Consider the following 19,441-nt stretch of genomic DNA (forward strand, 5'->3'; position numbering starts at 1 on the left):
CAGAAATTAAATAGGGTAAAGTGATGGAAAGTTAAAGCTCAACATTTTATGACATGTTGTGGAAAACATTTCATTCTTTAACTTGTGCAGTAATCTCTCCACTCCTTCCTGGACTTTCTATCTTGTACGAGATAACAGGGTAAATTCTCCTGCCACTGCTTCAAATCTTTCTCCAAATTACCATGTTGGCAGAGTTGCATTCATATTCCTAATCTCTTTGATTACTTGATTGATTCCTTATGATATCCCTTAATGTAATAGTGATGGCTTTCCAAGTTGTCCTGATGTGAAGGTGATGTTTTGCAGGGTGTCCTCTGTGCTAAAAATGCATTTGCTGGGGGTTTTTGTTTTCTTTTAAGTTTAAACAGTATTCCTCAGAGTTTTTTTTTCCTTTTTGTTTTTGGGGGTATTTTTGGTTGGTTGGTTTGGTTTGGGGGTTCTGTTTTTGTTTGTTTGTTTTTGTTCTTTGTTAGAATGGACAGACTCACTACCATGAAAAAAAAATAATAACGACTTTTTTCCTTCTGAAAGGGTATGTATTGACAAGAACTCCAAAGCATAATAGTGTCGAGCATGCACTGCATACTAGGAAGGGGAGGTGTGGGATTGATGGAAAAATCTGCTCTGACTAGAGACTAGCAGATTTCCTAGGGGTTATCATATCTATATCATATATATTATGCTCAGCACTTCCCAACTGCACCCGAACAGCACAAGAGCTGTCCTACAGGATGTAGGATAGCACAAGAGCCATTTCTCTCAAGAAAGTGCCCATCTGGGGCCTGGGCTTAGGCTGAATCTGAGACAAGTAATTTAGTCTAGGTGCTCTGGATGTAGAGTGCTTGATTTTGGAACCCAAATTCTACAGTAAATTGTTCTTATCTCCACACTTCTTTCCCAAAAAAAAAAAAAAAAAAAAAAAAAAAGAAAAAAAAAGACCCAAAGCACAAAAGAAGGGGAAAACGGGGGAGGGAGGGATAGGGTGCAGGGGGAAGGCAGCAATTCTTGGGATCTCTCCTTTATTTCTGCTCTGCATTCCACTGATTCTTTCTATGGATTTGGGCTATTAATACTTGACTGTGGGTGCTGTGATGAATGGTCCTGCTCATCAGGGTTAGGGGGAGCAGATAGCAATGGGAAGGTCACTTGATGCAGTTATGTAAGGCACTGAGTCCCACAGCGATTTCTGCGCAGCAAAGCTGCGTCTGACTTACACCATGTGAATGAGAAGCCCGGAGTAGTGCCCAGTGTTGTCTGCAGCGGCAACGTAACCTTTCAGTGAAACTGTCAGTGTTTTGTATCTGTGGAGAGCCTGGTGGATGTAGGAAGGTCGTTGTAAGAAAAAAAAATAAAGCTTTTTGGTTGATCAAGCTTGACTCCTGTTAAGGATAATTGGTTTTTATAAAGATGCTGCTTCAAACACTACATGTCTGTCTATTTATATGATTTCTAAACACTCAAGCTGGATTATTCCCTGTTTTTGTCCAGGGATTGAGAAATTCTTGCTCTGGTCTGTGATTTTTAATAGATTTCATACACTTTTAAATGGTGCTTTCATAGCTGCTAAGGAAAAATATTCCTTGTCTATATTCATATGGAGTATTACCACAGTATCACTGTGGTAAAACGGTCTATTTTTTTCTTACCCAAACATGACCCCAAAATGTTTATATTTAGACCAGTGTTGTATCCATGTACAGTCATTTCCCCAGAAGTCTGCCACTGTGACACAGAGAGAGATCTTCAGGCATTCACAGATGCATATTTATTCTGAAACAAAAGTATAAGCAGCTGAAGGCAAAAACGAGAAATTCTATATCAGTATAGTACTTTGAATCTGAAAAGCTTGCTTTAAATAATGTCATCCTAAATTCAGAACAGATTTAGAAACAGTTTAGTTAGTTATGGGAAGAGAAACCATTAGGACTCGTATTTGTAGTCCTGTTAATCACAGTGACTTGCACTTAATTACACAGTTTTACATTTATCACCAGCATTGCATTTATATTGTTTTACTCTCTGTGAGGACTGCAGTGCTTTATGCAGACACCATTGCAGGCTCTACTGAAGTGCAATTTCCTTTTGAAGGATGTGGCAAATGTATCACAGTCTGCAGTAGTGCTGACAGTGGCTGAGGTCAGGAGGAGAACGATAAACTTAAGAAAGGTAGAACAGAACTACTTGAACCATTTTATTCTTACTGCTGTGAAAAATATGCTGTGAAAAATACCTGAGATTATCAAGATATAGTTTTGCTGTTTTTCTAGAAAGACATCTCTGATGGCCTCCTAACAACCTCCTGAGGTACAGAGGTTAATTTAATTTGAGGAAGCAACAGCATCAACCGAACAGCTAGCATGATTTCTTGCAGCATCCAGAATTTCCATTGTAGTTATCAATCTTATTAGGTATCTTGTTCATAAAATTCCTCTCCCACGGAAAATAAAAGGATAAAAGTTATAAAAAGACACAGAGCTACAAGTAACAACTCTGTCCTGTTAGTACTTTGCATTCTATGAGCTTTTGATGTAGAGTGCTTTTTATAAAGAGGAGCATGGGAATAACTTGGCAAGGACTATGCTCAGAGAAATAGTGTCATTATTCAGGCAACCTTTCCTTTAGGGTGCATGTTTTCAGCTTTAGTTGCCTTAATACTGTCACAGTTTAGAAATACCTCACATAATCACGTGCCCGTATTTTCATTGATTTGCCTGCAGGCCTATAGGAATCATAGCAGTCAAGAGCATTGCATGGATTACATTAGTGTGAGTCACATTGAAATTACAGTGGAGGGGGCATAAATAGACCTGGAGTACTGATATAAAAATCTTGTCCTAAAGCTTTATCACTCAGCAGCATGAAGTCTAAAAGAAGCATCAGATTTTAATGTGTGTTTCTATTTCGTATCACAACAAATTTGATCATAAGTTAATGTAAGGTTTCTGTCTCCTAGCTCTGGGGTTATTATTAAGAATTAGGAAATTACATCTCTAAAATTACACTTACTAATAGCTGGTTGCTTCAGTTCATAATGTGTATTAGATAAGGCTTTTCCCACATTCTAATTTATTAACGTAGTCAGAAGAGGCTTTTGTGTGGTACTTCATGAAGTTACATTTCCTTCGTGTCAGAGTTCAGATTTCAGTACAAATGGAGTTCTTAGCACTGTAAAAAAATTTGAGAAAATCCAATCCAACACTAACAACTTTGCACCTTTACCTCATGGGGAAAGAGCTGCCCTGAGCTTTTTGAGATCTCTGATCCATGATCTTAAGGATGTAAACTGCCTCCAGAGTAAGCAACTATATCACTGCAAATACCTGGAGGGCATTTTTTCCTCCCATAAACAGGATTTGGCAAAGAATATGCCAAGGTCCCATTGATCAATGGATTAGGGAGGCCTTTAAAGACTTTGGTTTCTAAAATTCATAGATGTAGGTGCAATTCTTTTTTTAACTCCCATAGTCCCCACAGACTACTGCAGTTATTTTAGGTTTATCAGCATTGGGAATATTTAATAGACTGCATCTTTTAGTGTGTAATGTAATACTCAGAGATAAATTATAAGAGATGCAAACTATTGACCAACTTCAACAACTTCTAGATGTCAGCTATGATGGGACCTTTTGCTGTGGAATGCATTAAATCTTTCTATTAGATGATTTCATTAATGTTATGGTAGATAAGAGGATCCTGAAAACAATAATCTATTTTCCTGGTAACCATAGTGTTCCTTAGAGCTGCTGCCCTCAAGTACCATCCTAACCATCTTGTACGTATGGAATTCAGCAACAGGAATGTACTGAGACTCAGATTGAAGTACTTCTTCATAGCTGGCTCAAGGAGGGGGCTATAATTATATATAATATAATGTCTATATATGTATATATACATATATAGGGCTTTTCCCCTATATTAGAAAAATTTGGCATCATGGGCAGATACACGTGGGTTTGCATACCATGGAGCAGGGTACCTCTCCTTCCTCTTCAGCCTTTGTGTAGCTTTCCCTTCTTCTGCATTCCTCAGCAGCCAGCCATCAATACTTTCTGCTGTGAAAAGCTAGCTTTCAAAGGACACATCTAATGTTTGACTGTAGTATATAACATGCTGCCTGAAGTTTGATGTCATCCAGATATTTTAGATAAATTGAGACTGACTTGATAGTTGTTGTCACCTTGGCATTTAAAAACAGTTCATCAAACTTCTCACAAGTCCTCTTGAGACTATGCTTCATAGCACCTGGTTAACGGAGTAAAATACCAGATAAAGACAGCAATTCTATTTGGTTATAAAGGGCGATGCTTCCATCAAAGACGAAGGGGACCTCTAGAGAGGGAGTCCAAAGACATCTTGAGGTGCAAACTGGTAAGATTTCTGCACCATACAGGCAGGCAAAAGAGGGACAGTCACAGTGTGGATCACTCTACAGTGTTACTGTAGACTTACACATCTCTGATTTTGTTTCGGTTTGTGTTTTGCAGGTTTTAGAAGTTTCCTTCCTTTTGTATAAAGTTGTTCATTTTCCTCTTGCAACAGCATAAGGCATCTGATAAACAGAATATTCATCCTGAGTGTGAATGCTACAAAGTCTTTGGTGTAAGACTGGATTTTCCAGAAGCCCTCCTACAAGACTGGGAGCCTTTGATTCTGCTGCACATGGGCTGAGGCCTAAACACCATAATATACTTCCCCCTACATGATAAATCTCCTTGGTCAAGAGAATCCTGAAGCTACCCCAGATAAATATCTCCAGACAGACAATTTATCCCTGCAACTTCAGTTATTTTATTAGACAAGCTTCTGTGCTATTACAATGCAGGAAGTCACCTTTGTTAGTCAGAAACATTGTCTCTATACATTTAAATAACAAAACCAATATGTTTTTGAAGTTTCCTAGTGCTCCTAACACTCTTCAGTATTCGTGGGGTACTTCTGTATTCCTAGAAAAACTCATTTATATTCATATAAATGAACAAAATATTATGACTATGGTGCCTTTCTAATCTTTTAGTAGCTGCCAGAAGTTAAATTTATAAATATAAGTGCCACAGTTCTACTTGCCTTTTAAAGTCATTATAGTTCATTATGTGAAAAGCATCTTTTATGAAAGCATTTAATAAAAATCACTTAAAACACGTCTTTGTTCAGAAATTACTTGCTGCCGATGCTAGTTTACACAGCTGAAAGTTTCAGGGACAAAGGAAAAAAAATAAAATCAGTCTTTAAACTTAGAGAACAATATCCAGTAAGCTTTGATTAAGTTATTTTTGCACCAGTATCTTTAAATTTTAACTTTATGCTACATGAAATATGAAAGTTTGAGTAGGTATGATAGAAAATATTAAGTAATAGTTGCCATATTTATCAGTTTATTTTGGGGAGTGATAGAGAAACTAATCCTGCTTATCTTTCTCACACATTCAGATCCACAAATCTAATTACTTGAGTGAAATAAATGAGATGTGGACCTTTTTATATATTTGTACTCTGTTATATTTGCTTTTTTAGTTCTTTATTTTGCTCAGTAATTGTTTAGGCACAGTGTTGGTGCACAGCATCTACATGTTCAGATTAAAGCTGTCCCTTTGGCATATTGCATGATAAATTAAAGGCTGACACAGCTGCTTAATCAATTCCTCTGCCTCTTGTTTTCTCCTCCTAGAAATTAAGGTGTTATAATCCAATCCTGAAGTGATTTTTAAAGGTGCTTGGAAGATAACTATTTACTGTGGTGATCATGGTGGATAGGAGTATTTAGACTGACTGTATATTTGAGCTCCAAATGTAATGAGACACTGAGGAATGTGTTACTTTTTCATTAGACATGTGCAGTGGCTTTTTTCATAGGATTTAGTCCTGAATATCAAACTGCTGTAGTTTAATCTCTTTTTCAGGTCAGGCAGCATTTTCTGATCCATTTTCAAATGTAAGCTGATTTTCAGTGCTTAATACATTTCTTTCTACCACTGATTTTAAAATGTATCGGTTGGTTTTAGGCATATTAATATAAGAGAAGCAGGAAAGAGTCTAGACAAAAGTCAAGAAAAGAGCTGAACATTGTAAACTTGACCACAATGGAAGGTTGAAGTCAGAGCATTTGGCTAGTGTAGAAAAGCATAGACTGAAGACAGGAATGACAACACTCTTTAAAAGAAAATGGTGATAATTTTTTTCAATTTTTGCCACTAGATGCAGGACACCAGAACAAGAGAAAGACTAGAATTGTTTGCCACTCTCCCACTCCGTTCCATGACACTTAATGTGTAAATGACTATCAACTTGGCATTCTCTTCCCTGCAGCTGAATTCACTGTGTACCATATTCCCAGTGGCTTTCACAGTCTCTATCATATGCCAATTTCCTTCGATCTGACATGTGATGAGAGATTTCAATTGAGCTGTTAACTGACACAGGGCTTCAGCCTGAGTGGAAAGAGTTTGCTTCTAAAGAGTGTAACAGGCCTTGCAGCACCAGACTTGCTGATGAGGGTCGCTAAGGCTTATCTTTGCTGCTGCTGTCTCTCCAGCATACCTTGGTGACTACACTAACAGGTTATGAGGCCACAGCATCCCACTGTTATTTTATTTTCTCTCAATTATCAAAGTGCTGTTTTCTAAATCTCCTTACACCTAATTTTTCTTACCTGTCCTAATCCTCCCTCTGTATTGAAAATGTTTTTTCCAGACCCTGAAATTTTTTCCTTGTTAATCTTGCTCTCACTGTGGTATATTCCTCTGACTTGCTGTTTGTCTTAATAACGACCATTAAAAGGCATCAGAATGTTGCTCCAGATGAACAGTATCCTCAGAAGAACGTTCCTTCTCCTGCAGTAAAACAGTGTTCCTCCTACCATTTATTTTCCATCATTGGCTGATAGGTTCCTTTTCTGGATATCTTTTTGCCTGAAAAGTGCAACTGTTAGAGAGCTCTTAAATGGGTTGCTTTCACAGTAGCACATTGAGTAGAAGGGGACTGATCTTGCCTCAGCAAAGACAGGACTTCTCTGAAAAAGGGACCCTATATGTACTCTGTATGCTGCTGATCTGAGCAGCACATCTACTTCCACATTCAGCAGCTCTGAAGGCTGCTTCTGGAGTTTCATTCCCCAAGCTGCATGGGAGAGGATGAAATTCTGCTTGTCTAAAATGTCTCAAATGTCAAAGCTGGAGCACTGGCACCACCACTGCTGGTAGTCCTTGATGATCTCAGCATCAGTTCAGTGCTTTTTTCCTTTTTGGTAACTAAAAATGACCTGGGGTGAGCATGAAGAAATTATACACATAACTCCTGAGAACAGGCCAACTTATCCTTGGTAGAACTTAACAAGAAAAGTAGAAATATACTATGTTAGCTGAGCAGCCTTAGAATACTTTACGATTACAAGGTTTGACCTTCAGTAATGCAAAAATGCTGAATAATTCTGAAAAGCAATGAGAAGGAAATACGGTGACTGCCTTCAGAAATATCTGACTAGCACATAATGCTAGCCATATTATACCAGTTTAATTATTTCTTTATGGAGATGATCGTGGGAAATTTTTGATTGTTGGGAGACTATGCCTTCACAAATTCTTCCAATAAGTCTGAAATAAATCTCTTTTGGATCAATAAATTTCTGACAAAGCTATTTTTAAAAAACAAAGACGGACCTGGCTGTCTTCAAAGGCTTCTCAGGCTGTTAGATTTGCTGAAACAGGTATATATGATCTATCTAAATTTTCATACTTTTGGGAGCTCAATTTTTTGAAAAAAACCCCAAACTTATTTATCATTCCATCTAGAGAAGAATGAGGTTATCTGGAAGTGTTCCGTCAGTGTCACTGTCTTCCTCCAGATGAGGGGAGAGAAGAGAGGTTTCAAGCATGTCAGTGGTGAAAAGTACCTCTGGGTACTTTTGGTACAGCAACTGTTGCCATGTCAGGCACACCACTGGATACTTAGTGTGCAATATTTTCATGATCTGTGAAGAAACAGTAAATTCCTCCATACATGAGCATCAATCTGGAAAATATTTTGCAATGCACTAGAAAAAGTTATCTTCATGTACCGCAGTGCTATATGTGGCATGACATGAGACTGTCTCAACAGGTGGTGAAATATTTTGTTGGCAAGCTACCAAACCATGCTGGAAACCTTTGGTTTTGTTTCCCCAGGGCTCCATTACATCAGTTCTGTAATGAAGGTTGACCTGAGTCTGCAGAGAGAAATCCCATCCTTGCTGAACATGAAGGAGTCTCTGGGTGGGCAACATCTTCACCTCAGTGCATGCTGGATCAAATGTGGGTGACTCTTTCTAGCCTCAGCCAATTCCTTTCCAAGAAGTATCTGTGGAAATGTGACAGATCAGACTGGAGGAGGCAGTCAAGATTAGGCATCTGTATTGCTACTTTGAGCATATGGACTAATTTAGAAGCCAGACTGATAAGACACAAAACCACTAGTAGCCTGTCTTGTAGAGATAGTGATGTAAGTGGAAGGAAAACAAATTAACCTGTTTTGACGCTGTGAGATGAGAAGTAAGTGATCTCTGTTAATTTACCCATGTCATGAATGGCTGTAATCTTGTCTCTATTTGGCATCATCTCTGCATAGTTACTAATGTAAATGTAATTTTGTGGCTTAGGATGTGGATTATAATATTAAAGGCAATCATTAGAAAAATGTATTATATCAAATCAAAGTATCTCTTTTATCATTTTTTTCCTTCCCAGCAACTCTGACAATTTCTTTAAAAACTTTTATCTGGTTCTTACTCCACACTGAAGAAACTGATGTCATTCACAAATTACCTCTGTTTGCCTTCTGTGATGAGAAGTAACATAGAGATATCTATAATGCTATCAAATGAGATTTACCAACTTCATATCATTCTACTGAAAGGACATATTTTGCCACTAATGCTCTCTACCTACTTAATGCCAAAATCCATCAATTTTATTAAAAATTGGTTCTGTTTTATTTACTCAAAATCAATAGAAAATATTGTCACTGATCTTGGAACTGCAAAAATCAGATACAGCAGTGGGAATATAAGCGGAAATAGCCTGAAAAGCATCACTGTTGAAAGCTAAAGCCTAGTTTCCTTAAATTCTGTGATCCACTGGAATCATATCATCAGAGCTGAATAAACAAGACTCTGCCACATATATCTTGTGGAACTAAACAGTGGGAAGATGCATGTGCACTTCAAAGTCTGTTATATTGAATTATTGAACGAGATCTTTTTATTTGGCCACGTTTGGTTTTTTTTTTAAACTGCCAGCAGCCAAGAAGAACACCATATATTTGCTGTGATAAATCCAGAGAGACAGTCTGTAAAGGAAAAAGTTGTCTTTTTCCAGGTATAATTTAAATGTTTGATTAAGAAATGAAACTGTAGTAGCTACAGATAAATTAGAAACTTATATTTGATATCTCTCTTCTTTGCTCAGAAAAAGAAAAATTAATTTAGAGTTAACACATTCTCTGTTAGGTATCACTGCTGAGGACTTTGGGACAATAAATTATCTTAGTTTACTAGTGCAAGGATGAGCCTTACTGGCCCTTTTGTACAGGAGGCTGAATTGTTTATTGTATTGTGGCTGCTTCCGGCTTAAAAAGATTTTTGCGCTAAATGTTTTCGTAGATGATTTTAATGTTCCTCTGATAAGATCTCAGAGCATATTTTTAAGAAGTACTATATAAGTAATTACTCAATTTTGAAATAACAATCTAAATCTAATTTGAAAAGGTTCAAATTGAAGTTTCATCAATGGCAATTGTTTTGTATTTGATTCTGTGCTTTTTATTCCTTGGAAATATGGTGGAAGAAAGTTTATCAAGTGGCCGCTTAAGCCTTTTTTTTCTTCATTCTTAAGTACTAGGAGTATCAAGTAAATGGACAGCAAAAGAACTAGCTGGTCACCAGGTAAATATAGCCATCAGAAGTTAAATTATTAATCATGTCTTTTGGCAGGATGTTCAAACAACTTGAGAGGATGGTCCTTTGTCCTCAGTGCTATAAAGGGCAGAGGTTCAGACAGTCTCTTGCTTTGAAAAGCTTGCAGCCCAAAAGTTAGTAGATCAGGTAAATGAAGTTGTTACATGAACAAACTGAAATGCTGTCAAAGGCAGTAAATAAAATATTTCTTCTATTGTTAATGTTTTTTGGAGGGAGCAGTTTTAAGGAAAGTGTCTGCTCAACAGTAAGGGTAGAGGACAAGCCAAAGGGTAGTAAGAAAGTGGAGGAACAGGTAAGATGGAGGGAAATAGGAAGTAATGAGGAGAGTGTGAATCTGAGTGCACAGCTAGTTTCCAGAAGGCTAAGACAAACTGGTCACTATTAGAAAGCTATCCAAGTACTTTTCAGCTACATGAGTAAGGCAGAAACAACAGATGACAGGATTTTTATTTTTTTTTTAAATTCAGCAGAGTAATGTTTTGTTTTATTTGGGATGATGTAAAGGACACAGAAATTCAGCCAAGGATGTCATTGCTAATTATTCAGGCAGTTAAATTTAGACCTTATTCAATCAAAAGAAGTAATCAATCTTTTCAAGAAGTGTGAGAGCAACAATAGCCAGAGAAGGGCAAAGAGATTGACTTTGCAGTTCTTTGAGATGCCTTTTTGTCTCGTTCTTTCTCTTCTTTATAGGTCTAGTGCAGATGTTCTGAACACAACAGATTTCTGTACTGCTATTCACAGGAGGATAGCCCAGAGGTTAAGATGCTAGTCTAGAATAATCAGATTTTGGTTTATGATTAACATTCTCTGAGCCTGGTGTAGAAGTTACTTGCCTTTTCCGTACCTTTTTTGCCCAATGGTAAAGTGACCAAAAAATGCATTATTATTGTATTAAACAATTTTGTGAGGAAACAGAAAACTCAAAAGTTTGAGGATCATAAGGGTTGCTATGGTATTAATAGTTCAGTTCAGCAGCCCACACATAGGCTGCTTGAGTTGTATCCTGCCTTGCCTCAAGCTATGTCTTGTTTGCCAACTGCATAGAGGTGTTTGAGACATCCTGTGTGATCTGAGATGACTATGGGAAAGCAAACGAATCAAACCTGTGATTTCTCAAAGTTGATTCTTTGTTTTTAGCTTGGTTCCTATTCTCTTATAATCATTTGACTCCCACTTAATTCCTTCTTTGATTTCACACTCTTTTTTTCTCTATATATCTAGGTCTATGTTTTTTATTGTTCCTTTCCATTTTGTTTTCCTGTTTAAGCAACATTCTATGAAAATCACCTGTTATGCACCATTCCAGCATCTCTACCTTGATGCTGTCCTCTATTAGATAGGCTAGCCTCACATACAGTCCAGGGAACAGCTTCTTTATTGTTTGAAGCTGTACCAGGTTTTCACATCCACCAGGGATAAGCACCTTTCAGAATACATACAGAGAGTATCTGATGAGCCCCCTTATCATGTGGGACCCCATAGCATTAAGTCTTGTGAAGTTCTTAAGAGAAAAGCAGAAGTCCCTTGCAGTACACTGACACAGCTGTTAGTATTCCTTCCCTTCTCATAAGCAAAATGAGGCCTTTGTAAACTTGAAAGCTCATCCTTCAGTCTCCTTACCTTTCTATTGCCCAGCAAAGTTTTACTGCTGGACCTGTTAGGGTTATACTTTATGCAGAATGGTAACCACCTGCTATTGTGTTAAATCTTGCAAGGGTGCATACTTCCATGAAAGTAGATTTCATTTAGATGAAATTTGCTGGATGATGAAAAGAAAAGGGTGAGCAAAGGTCTGCCTATATATTGTGGTACACTGCAATATGCAGGTCAGTGTACTCTGTAAAGTACTTTCTGGTTTTAACCAAATGACCAAGGACTAAGGTGGAAGTCTTTGGCTTCATTCCAAAAGCAATCATAATCTTGTTTATTTTGTGGATCTCTTTAGAGCATTTTTACACTATCTGGGCAATGATGAACAATTAGATTCTGTGATTTGCAGAAAGGTTACTATGATCATCTCTCATTGCATAGTGTTTACATTTGTCATTTAGGCTGCATTTCCCTCTTACAGTTTTGATTATGAGAATGTAGCTAATCATAGTGATTTATGCTTGTCTACATACTATTCAGTACTCTTCTCATTTGTTAAGCAAACTGTTATGATGCATCATGGTATTTTACAGTACTCAAAGCACCAGCAAGCAAAAGCTTACAAAAAAATAACAAAAGAAAAGCATTTGTAAGAGAAGTGCACCTTTTTGCTTCTTTAAGCAGTGAATACCTTATCAGAGCTTCACAAGCAGTAGGACAGTCCACCAATAAGAAAAATCCACTGGGTCTATAAAATGTAAAGAGACAACATCAAGAATTGATTGAAATTCAGTTTTCGTGGTTAGGAAAGGGTTCTACAAGTAGTAGTACACAGTTGTCATGTATCTTCCCTAGTCATCTTGTTTGAGGGGGTTTGGAGAGAGACTCGTTAGATGTTAGGTCCTTATTATATGGACAATTAGTCTGACCCGTAGAGTTGTCTTAATGCTCTTCCATACTGGAGAGTGCCTGGTACCTAGCAGCTGCCCTCTTCCATTACTCAACATTTCATGCATTCACACAGTTCAGGATATGACTTCTCCTTGGCTTTGTACAGCAGAAATTGCCTATGTTACACATTAGGATAGCAATTGTGGAGCTGCACAATGCCACTAAATGATACATTCCCAAATGCAGTTTACTGTGATGGCCTTTCTTCTAGGATATGATCCACTGTGCCAAACTTGAGCAATAAAACTCAGCTGTAAATGGTTGACAAATTAGCATTATTGTGCCCAGTGTAGGAGAAGACCTAGGAGGGGTCTGAGGAATCATTACCAGTACAATAATAAAGATATAAAATACATTACAGGACAGTGAAGATTTTATGTAATTTGATGAATGATCAGTTGTTCTATGTGTCATTAATAGTGCCAGTGTGCACAGAATAAAGGACTGGTAACCACAGATAGCCTAAAGCTGATCTGGAAACCTGAGCTAAGTTCAGTCATTTTATAAGATTAGTAACAGAAACCAGCACCTCACAAAGCAATTGCTTATAAGTGAAGAGCTTTATTGTGGTGTCTGTGTTTTCTGTGGTAAAAATTTCATAGGAAAATGCTCAGTGTCCTGTATTCTTCAGGTTTTCAGGCTTTTGACAGTCTGTCAATGGCAAAGGGATTTTTTTCCACAACCTTGCAGCAGATATTAATGAGAACAAAGGCTTCAGCAAACATTTGTCACTGTCAGCTGGTGTTTTTTCAGGAACACAATGGTGAAAGAGCAGCAGGAGTACAAGGGCAAGACTGAGTTCTTGAAAAGTGTATGACTATATAGCACGGAGAGTATGAAATTCAGTCAACTGCTTAGAGAAGTGATTGAGCCTGTTGCATTAGAACTATGCTGAGATCAAAATATTCACAGCAGAACTGAAACTGAGCAATACACTATGCTATTTCAGACATGGGAATCTTAGCTCTGTCATAAAATGGTAATTTATACTTACTGGGTGTGTTCAGAACTAGAGAAAAAAATTAACAGGTTTTTTAAAAAATCTTGTATTTATTATTTTTCTTATTATGAAAACCCATCTAATTTTTAATCCTACAGTGTAACAATATGTGCTAGTTTGAAAACAAACCAGTGGGGGATCACAAGTCAGAATCATAATTTAATAGGAAAATTAAAATAAATGCAATAGTACAAGAACACTGACAGAGTCAGGATACAACCTGGTACCCTGTTAGTCAGGGTGGTGGTAGCAGTCCAGATGAAGTGGTTGTGTTGAAGTGGTGATCCTGTAGAAGGGTCTGGTCTTCACCTGATGGTTGAGTGGTAGCTCTTGTCCTCTGGGAATCCAGTAGGTAGGGTTGCTTGTGCTGTTCCAAACCCCAGATTATATCCAGAGGGGAATGCTTGGCTCCTCCCCCTGGGCAGAGCATCTCAGAGTGGGATGATGTAATTCTGTGAGTCATGCAGTGGGTCCTTGATGGCCCATTAGCAGAGATAGTACCCAGCGGGAGTTATCAGGGATGAATCATGGTAGGAAATAACAACCACTACCCCCATGCTTTAACAGCTTGTGAAGATGATAATAGAATACATGCTTGTGGTTACATCTTACACTGTAACCTAGGACACAATATCTAAAAATATCTCATTGCCCATCTTCTTTTTCTGACCATATTTTGAGATTTCAATGCTCAAGTGAAATGGAGGCAGAAGACTGTAGACTTTGACATCATGACAGAAAAAGATTGGTTTTGTTATTAAATGCTGCCCAACTAGATTTTGGCTTGTTAGATATGAATGTTACCTCTTTGGAGGAGGCTTTCTATTAGCTGGACTAAACAAATAGGTCCATAAGCTTTATACTTCCATATCTGTAATCCACTGTACTGTCTCTTCCCGCCTGTCTTTGCAGCAGAACAACTAAGCAGCATCCTTGTAATGATTCTCCCTCTGTTTTCACTTCAGCAACACATGTGCTAACTGTGAGGAGGTGGGAATCTTGTGTAGCTTCAATGACCGTTGAGTATTCTGTTTCTTGTGCTAACACCCTGCTGTCATGCTTGAGTGAAAGTCAGTATATAAGTTTTGAAATTAATTCTATACCAGGGTTTATACTTTAATATGTTATCTTCCTAGCCAGCTTTAATTTCTGGAACAAACAGGATTTCTTAAACTTTGCTCCTACACTTCTCAAATACCAGCTGGGTATCATGGACTGTGCATAACTTTTCTACTTTGACACTTTTTTATGATTTTGTGGTATTGGACACTTTGTATAGCATCCCATAACATGAAAAAAAAATTGTCTTTTTAAACATGGAGGTGCTTGTGGTGCTTGTGTGGGTTTTTTTGGTGGGGGGAGATGGTTGGTTTGGGGCAGGATGATTGGTGGGGTGGAGTTTTTGGTCTGTCTGGAATTACTGTCAGGCTTTGGTAAGCCTGGGGCCATGTATGTTTGCTTTATAAGTTGACATATACTACTACATAGTTGGTGAAGTTAAAATACAGTCATGCTTACTTCGAACTTGACTCACTGTTTCTTTTTTTTAAATCTCAGATTAGCATTGTTTTGTATCATAAGAAGCTTCTTTCAAAGCTTCTATTTTATATTGGCCAAATACTTCTTTAAATTTTGTAAGCATTTTCTGATATCCATATGATGTTTTGCACAAGGGTAACTTTAAAATGATTTCTCCTGCATGGTTGGTTTTCATTTTAATCAATTTCTGCTCAGAAGTACCATTGTGAAACTCCTTTGGAAAACTGCACATATTAGTCATGCAGCCCTAGTATTTCTTTTACAGGTTGTAGAAGAGTATGGTATTAGGTAAAATAAAAAATGTTGTGGAATTGTGTTGCAAAAGGATTGTGGAACAGTGTTATAGATCCATGAGTTTGCATTAGTGAGATCCAGAGCACTTTACTGTTCTCAAAAAATTTTGGACAGGGAGTCCATGGCAACAGTTTTGAACTCTCATAAGTGTTTGTCTTACTTTTCACACTGGGGTTATTCTGTTATACCCTAAATTGGGCTACTTTTGGCAGATTAGATTAACTTAATGTTTTCATTATTTTAACGATCCGGTCGATTTCTGATGAAGTCTTCTCCTAGGTAGCCCTGTCTGAGCAGTCATATCTTCCTGCTCTGTGTGCTTTTGAACATGTTGGTTGTTCTTTAAGAATACTGATATGTGACTGGGGATGATGCATGTTGGGATGTCTGATGAGGTCAGTTCCTGCCCACTCTGCTGCTGCTCTGCAGGAAGCTGAGCTGCCCTTGAGGCAGCTCCTGGGTGGCCACAGCTTACATCAGAGATTCAGTTTCAGGGTTGTTTGTTTTTTATTTAATTTTTTTTTTTTTTCCTTTCCTTGAACTGCCATAGTCTTAAAAACCGTTTTAGGAGAGGATGCCTAGGCCTGTCAGGGTGGTAGTCTCAGGAGTATAAAAATGTAACACTGTCATTTTTGCCTCAAGACAAGAGTTTTCAGTGTAATCAAGCTTTTTCAAGCTAATCTGTAGTTTATTTTACTATATTAGTTTCTTTGGTATGTTACAAGCACTTAACAACATTCACATTACAATCATTCTAAAACTGCTCATTTGAATTCAAGATCCTCATACAACTGAATGTATTATATGTTAAATAAAGGCACTTAGAAGACTAAAGGGGGTATTGTTTAATCTTACATCATCGGAAAGTTTTGTTGAAGATGCAGCACCTCCAAATGGAAATATTCTTGATGACATTTATAAATTATATCAGACATGATTAATGTTCTTACTCAAATTTTGTGTGTTAGTGTAGAATTTGCCATATGTTATGTCAGTACCACATTGCCTGACAGTTCCTCTCTACATATATTTACTTAATAGTATCTAAGTTTACCATTGCATTAAATTTAACTTTTACTTCATTCTTACAGCTAATTTGACTTAACAATTCAGTTCATATATTCTTAGCAACATGCTGAATCAACACTGATACTCAAGATACTTTTTTAAAAAATCTTTTTATGTCATTTTAAGAGGAAGCTTAGTGGTAGGTGATTTAGTTTTATTAAATGAAATGAGGTAGCTTTTATCCTAGTTTTATTTTAATAGGGTGAACATGTTAATCAACTATTTTATACAATCTTGGAAAGATTGCAAAAACCTTGAGTATAGAATATTTATTGAGATTCAGCTCATGTCCCTTTCATTAATTTTTAGAATTTATTTTATTGTAAATGATACAGACTGTTCATACATACTGATAGATGTTCTCAAACTTAACATCAAATGTTATTTCTCTGTATGGGTATGCTAAGAAAAAATAATGCTACCCACTTGTCTTCACTAAGTTCTGGACTCATTCAAGCCCTACAGGCCACCGAATGTTCAAGATCTTTGATTCCTCTGCTCTTTTTTTTTTTCCTAATAACCTGAATTCAAATCCACAATATGGATTACTTACCACATGGACCTAAAATAAAATATTAGCCACTTATCAGTCCAGATTTCCTTTCTTTAGCACTTTGTAGAGCCCTCCAAGGCTTCTGTGAAACACAGTCCATCTACTCTTCTCCTGTCCTCATGGGCCACCAATAAACTGAGCTATTCCTGTTAATAAAGTTTATCCTTATCTAGAAGGGTGGTCAAACTGAGGCTTAAGGGGGAGGCTAGGCACTTGCTGCTCCTGAGCACAGCCTTCATTTTACCATCAGATGCTTTCCAATAACCTGTGTGTTTCAAATCCATTTTCTCTTGTTCTGAACCTAGTTCTACTTGCCTTTTCCTAACCCTAGCCATAGACCAAACCCTGACTTTAACCCACGTATTCCACAGAACAAGATGAACAATATGTTTAAAATTTATTTCAGTCTGTCCATGAGGTGGGGGTGGTGGAGTTAGAGTAACCCATATGTAGGGCAGACAAGCCTTCATCTGGCTTTAACCCTGCTCCAAAAGCACCCTATAGGTGCTGATCTAACTGAGCAAAAATAAACTATAAACTATAGACTTCTGTTGACAAGAGACTTCCACTTTGAGACAGAAGTGCACAAACAAGTGCTGAAAGGTGGGTCAGTTTCTATGACAGTCAGCCTGGCCACTTTTCTGTTTAGACTACCAATGGTAAACTTGTGAATACAGCTAGGTTGGTTGTAAAAGGCTGAGCTACACATTCAGTAGTCCATGGAGTTATATGAGTGGGATCTAAAAGAATGTGTGAGGAATAGTTTATTTTAGCCCCAGTCTGTTCCACGGTCTCTATATGGAATTGTGGGGATGGGATTAGGGTTGCTTTTAGCAAAAGAGTAAGTGAACCCCAGTTATCTGTGTACATTGCATGACCTGCAGGACTTCCACGAGGGTAAATTTCTTTAACTAATGCCAAGCCTCTGGCTTGGAACTTTTATATCCAACCATATGACCTATTTATAGTTCTGATTTGGATTGGGAAAATTGAGAAACTATTTTATAAATTATCTGGATTAAGATTAGGATTGGTGTTTGTAGAGGCTAGATTATAACAACTGCATCTTAGTTCAGCTAAGTATCTGTGTAGAAATAGAAAACTGGAGATAGGATAAAAAAACCTCAAACCATAGGAGGTAGGTGCTATGGGAGGTTGTTCCCTTCTGAGCCTTGCACTATTGGGCCTGAGTGCACATTTGAAAACATAGATGTGCACCACTGATATGGAAAAAAGACTCTATAATGACAACTTTTGATGCTGTAGTTCGTTATCTATGTTATGAATTGCTCATACTACGGTTAACATGCTTCTTGCTTCAAATGTAGTTTGAATGTATTGCCATGATTAGGAGGCCTACCTGGCAGCGACCTCTTTGAAAAGGCAACGTTGGATTTTCTGAAAGCCCCCGGTGCAGATCAAAGCCATGCCACAGTTGGGGGCAGACTCTTTGGCTCATTGGTGACAAGGAGCAATGTGAAGGCCTGTGATGATTCAAAGTGTTAAATTAAATGATTTGTCTGTAAAATTCTCTGTGATACTTACTAATATTTTATGAAGAGGTTGGAGATGAGAATGTATGAGATTTTTGGGACTAGTTATCTGTTTTAAAAGCAACCAGAAATGCCCACACATGCCAAAAAATGAACATAGCTATTGGCAGCAAAAGGCTACTCCATGTCTTTTTTTCTTCTCTGATATCATTCTTTCTGTCTTTCTGCTGTAATTATGCCAAAACTTCCTTGCACATGCCATGTCCACAGGTAGCATTGCGTCACTTTCATGATCATCTTGACGTCTGGTTTCCACAGTAGCAATGCTCACCACCCCTTTGTGCAGCCTGATTTTGTGCTGTGAGACTGGCTGGGCTTGGGAGAGGAAGGTGGTCTGAGAAAGAATATGGTACTACTGGAGCTGTACATTCTTTGTTTTGAGAAGAATAGGTAGTAATGTTTCTATGTTTATTGATATTATCTGCTAACTGCTACTGTTTCAATTTTGTGGGGCTTCTGGGTTTTGGTTTTGTTTTGGTTTGTTTGGTTTTGTTATTAACTGTGCAAATAGATAGTTTGGTCAATTTGTAATGGGAGAGCAATCTGAACATCAATATGTGGGATGGTTCATTCCCACAAGCAAATACTCCATAATGATTTGGGGATTGCTTTACAAGCAGGGTGAAGCCTATTTGCAGCTATGTTTAAGTCTTCAGTATTATAATGAATGGATGGCAATGGGATTTACTAATAGAATGCATTTATTGTGGTTAAATACAGCATAAAGCGTAGCTGTGTCAAATTACTTTTGAGATTGCTGATTGAATAGTGCTTATTGCTGAATTATTGTAGCATACTTATTATCTAGTGGATGACAATTTACTTATGAATTAATGAGGGGAGCAAAATGAACACCAAGTTTTAAATAAGCATCAGCCTCACAGTTCTTTAATTCTTAAGACTTTATGTTGAAAATCATGCAGATAAGAATAATGTTAATACTGTTC

The 19,441-nt window shown here is 37.5% G+C and overlaps 1 protein-coding gene across 1 annotated transcript in view; it reads left to right on the forward strand.

Annotated features, from left to right (window-relative positions):
• Window positions 1-19,441, forward strand: part of AMPH (amphiphysin) — a gene marked incomplete at both ends in the record, with an annotated part of 130,157 nt that overhangs the window by 41,000 nt on the left and 69,716 nt on the right. The window lies entirely within an intron of this gene.

This window comes from Coloeus monedula (assembly GCF_965178545.1).
Source record: "Coloeus monedula genome assembly, chromosome: 1".
In the NCBI taxonomy this organism is placed as follows: Eukaryota; Metazoa; Chordata; class Aves; order Passeriformes; family Corvidae; genus Coloeus; species Coloeus monedula.